Source organism: Hirundo rustica, chromosome 25, assembly GCF_015227805.2.
Source record: "Hirundo rustica isolate bHirRus1 chromosome 25, bHirRus1.pri.v3, whole genome shotgun sequence".
Taxonomy (NCBI): Eukaryota; Metazoa; Chordata; class Aves; order Passeriformes; family Hirundinidae; genus Hirundo; species Hirundo rustica.
In genome coordinates, this window is record NC_053474.1 from 3,861,130 (window position 1) to 3,864,824 (window position 3,695).

General features: G+C 53.3%; 1 long non-coding RNA gene across 1 annotated transcript; it reads left to right on the forward strand.

Annotated features, from left to right (window-relative positions):
* The first annotated feature begins 333 nt into the window (after positions 1–333).
* LOC120763164 (uncharacterized) lies at positions 334–3,071 on the forward strand. The gene is made up of 4 exons (XR_005704031.2): positions 334–461; positions 770–836; positions 1,351–1,549; positions 1,651–3,071. It is a non-coding gene; the product is annotated as an uncharacterized LOC120763164 (long non-coding RNA).
* The last annotated feature ends 624 nt before the right edge of the window (positions 3,072–3,695 follow it).

Here is a 3,695-nt window from a genome sequence, read left to right on the forward strand (position 1 = left end):
GCTGTCCGGGGCTGCGCTGCGCCCCCCGCCGCCCAGCGCTGCGCATGCGCCACGCCAACTGCGCAACCGCCCCCCACCCCCCCCCGCCAGCCGCCGCGCCCCGCCCCGCGCAAAAGGCGTAAATCCCGTTCGTGAATTCCGCCCCTTCCTGCCCGCCGCCGCGCCCGAACTGACAGCTCGAGGAGCCAATGGTAAGGGAGGAAATGATCATGAGCGAGCTGCCAATCGGCACTGAGGGGGCGGGAGAGTAGCGGCGCGAAGGGGCTGCTGGGAGATGTAGTCAAGGAAGGGGGAGTGATGGCCGCCGGCTCCCTTTCCCTAATCTGGGGGTTAAAGCCCCCTGAGCTCGGACCGCTCCACAGCGGCGAGGATGGTGAAGGGCCTGGAGGGGAAGGCATAGGCTGAGGTCGCTTAGTTTGTCCAGCCTGGAGAAGAAGGAGCTGAGGGCAGAGCATATGAGGGTCTGGTGTTTCCGTGCCCCTGGAAGTGTCCCATCCCACCCCCTGTCATGGCAGGAACACCTTCCAAAATGTCCCAGGCTGCTCCAAGCCCTGTCTAACCCGGCCTGGGATACTTCCAGGGATCCAGGGGCAGCCACAGCTGCTCTGAGCACCCTGTGCCAGGGCCTCACCGCCCTCACAGGGAACGACGTCTTCCCAAAATCTAATCTAAGCTTACACTCCAGCAGTTTAAGGCTATTCCTCTTTGTCCTGTCATTCCAGATCCTTTTAAATAATCCCCTTCCCCTCTTTCTTGTTGTTTCCTTCAGGTACTGGAAAGCTGCAAATTAGGTCACCCTGAAGCTTCTCTCCTCCAGAGCCTCCCGAAAAGGAAAGGTGAGGTGGGACCCCTCAGGGAAAGGATGAGAGGTGCTGACCCCTGTCACCCTCCGGTGGCCTCCTCAGGACACTCCGTCCTTCCCTGCCCTCTCCACAGCCAGGCTGTCACCGAGCCCCTGCAGAAAAACTCACGGCAGCACAACTCCAGAAGCGAAGTGTGCGAGCAGCTGCTCGTCCAGCAGCACCGAGCCCAGGCTTTGCTCGGAAAATAAAACTCCCAGAAAGAGCCAGGGAAGAGCCAGGCGGTGGCAGTGTTTGCAAAATCCTCCTCCCTGTCCTCCCCGCGGCCACTGGCCCCGGGGACACTGAGGACAAGCCGAGGCTGGCGTCCCCTCCAGTCCCAATTAACTTAATGAATCCTCTCAAAAAGAGGATGCATATAAAAGAAATCAAAACTTACCAATTCACCTCCCTATAATTTATTTCCACAATTAAACACTCCTGAAGTCTGCTCATAAAGTGTAATGAATAGTTTAAATTTTCATTTGGAACTTAATTCCCTGGCTTGCAGATAATCCCAGCTGCGTGGCAGAAGAAAATTGCCACTTGATTATTCTAAAAGAAGGAGGAAAAGCCCCTTAAATCGGAGACATCAGGTAGAAGAAGCCTGAGGACTCTTCCTTGCACCTCATAAATGATAGCTGCAATGATTTGTCTCCATCTTGCAAGTTATTAACATATTCAGCTGTTGTCAAAGTTCTTTACAGGAGGTAATTGTTAATTGTTGCCTCTGCATCAGTCCAGACTCTTTAATTAAACAAATAATAATCGGGATCCATCCTCACAAAAGGGTTTTATCTTCTTTTCTCAGATGCCATCTCCATGGAGATCCAAAGCTCCACACAGAAAATCAGGCAGGCTTCAGATGCCCTTGACATGGAAGTTTTTCTCGCTGATAGAGGAAAAATTGGGGCACAGGAGCTTAATTTTTTTTTTTTTCCTTTTTTTTCTCAAGCTGGTGACAGTAATAACAGGGCTGGAGCCAAGGAGGATTTGCTGGTTCTGACTGTCAGACCTGGAGTTTCCTGATTCAGTCTCAAAGCTGGGGAACGCAAACAAGGTGTTCTCCCAGCAGCACAGGTCCTGCAGGATAACCACACCTTGGAGAGTATCCTCGTGGAACAGGGCTGTGGTGTTTCAGTCCAAGGAAAGGTACAGGGAGCAAGGAATAAATCTGCCTGAGAGCTTTCCCTTTTTACAATGTTGAAGAGAAAACAATTTAAGTCATACAAAAGGCATTTTTAACACTTTCAATATACCTGTCTCCTTTTCTATACTAAACCTATGCTACAAAGAAAAAAAAAAAAAAGAAAATTCAGTGTAAAAACCCCACAACACGCACATAAAGTTCAATTTTACCCCCTGTGCCATAGTTAGGGTGTCCCAGGGTGCAAATGCAGTTTCACAGACAAGGATCTCACTCTGTAAGTGGTTTGTCCTGCAGACACCTGGAGCTGGACCAGGATTTGTTTGCAGGTTAAAACGGTCAGGCCAGAGCAAGGAAATTTCCTCTTGGCCAAGAATCTGCACCAGCCAAAATCCTTTGCAGAGTTCAACAGGCTGGCAGGCCCTTGTCCAACCAAGACAAGCAGGAACCCGCTGCCAAAGCCACAAGGCCTTCCCTGGGTGCTGCATCCCCCCCTGGCAAACCCCCACCAGCCCTACCCCACCACAGCTCCGGCTGATCCAGGCACGAGGAGGGAGAAAAACCCGACCCAGTTACTTCACAGGAACATTGTACCTGTTTTAGCTTCTAGGAGCTGCTGCTGAAAGCAAAGCAGCCCCCGTGTTTTTGCCTCAAAGAGTCTCCCGTTGCCAGAGCACAGCCCTGCCTCAACCCAGACATCACCAACTGCATCGCACCAGCTCGGGCTTCTCACCCAGATATGACTAAGCCCTTTCAGAACGAGAAACACTCAAGATTTCTTGCTTAATTGCTAAAACAGATTAGTTTGACTATCCAACACATAGCCAAGCGGAAAAGAGGACCTGACACACCTAGCAGGTTCCTGCTGAGGCTGATGATCTGCTTTAGTTGATGGTTCACGTTTGGGGATGATTTTCCACGGCCTAGCTGCCACAGGGCTGCTGGGCTCCTCTCCTGCCCTCCACATTCCCTGCAGCCTTCTGGCCACTAGCGCTTTGGGAGGCTTAAATCAAGAATGTAACTGATGGAAAGTCACCTTCAAAGCTCAAGGTTTAGCTGCCCCATGTCATGGAAAGGGCCCTTGCCTTCCCTACCTGCGATTCTCCTAAGAATTAGGGGCTGCATCTTTACCCCTGGCTCCTAAAGGTTTAGGCAGCAAACCAGGTCAAAACTCGTTCAGATTTCTCTGGTCACACACATGTGACAGTCAGGATGTTGGAGGAGAACCAAGAAATCAGGGTGGCTGAGCCTCAGTGCCAAGCAACCCCCTCCACGCTACTCCAGTGATTTTATTGGAGCCTTATCAGATTTCCTGGTGACTCAGAGTAAACGGTCACCGGGGAGAAGGGCATGGCCATGGCAGCAAGCAGAGATGGGGTTACAGCTCCACGCCGGTCCAGAACAGCAGCCAATGCCCACCAGGCCCCTCTGCCCCCCACCACCCCAGAGCTCCCCCGCTCCTCACTGAGGACAACCAGAGCACGGCCGTGCCTCTGCAAGGAGCAAACACGGAGGAGGCCGTGGCTGCTCAGCTATTCCCAAGAGCCCAGGGAGCTCTGCCAGTGCCCCATGCCCCGCCTGGGTCCCCTCAGGGTGGCTGGGCTGGGCTGGGCACCCCCGCATGTCCCTGCGAGCCCCACGCTGGGCACAGCGCAGAGCCACCCCTCTGCTCCCCTACGGCAGCAGCCACCACCTCGCAGATCCCGCTT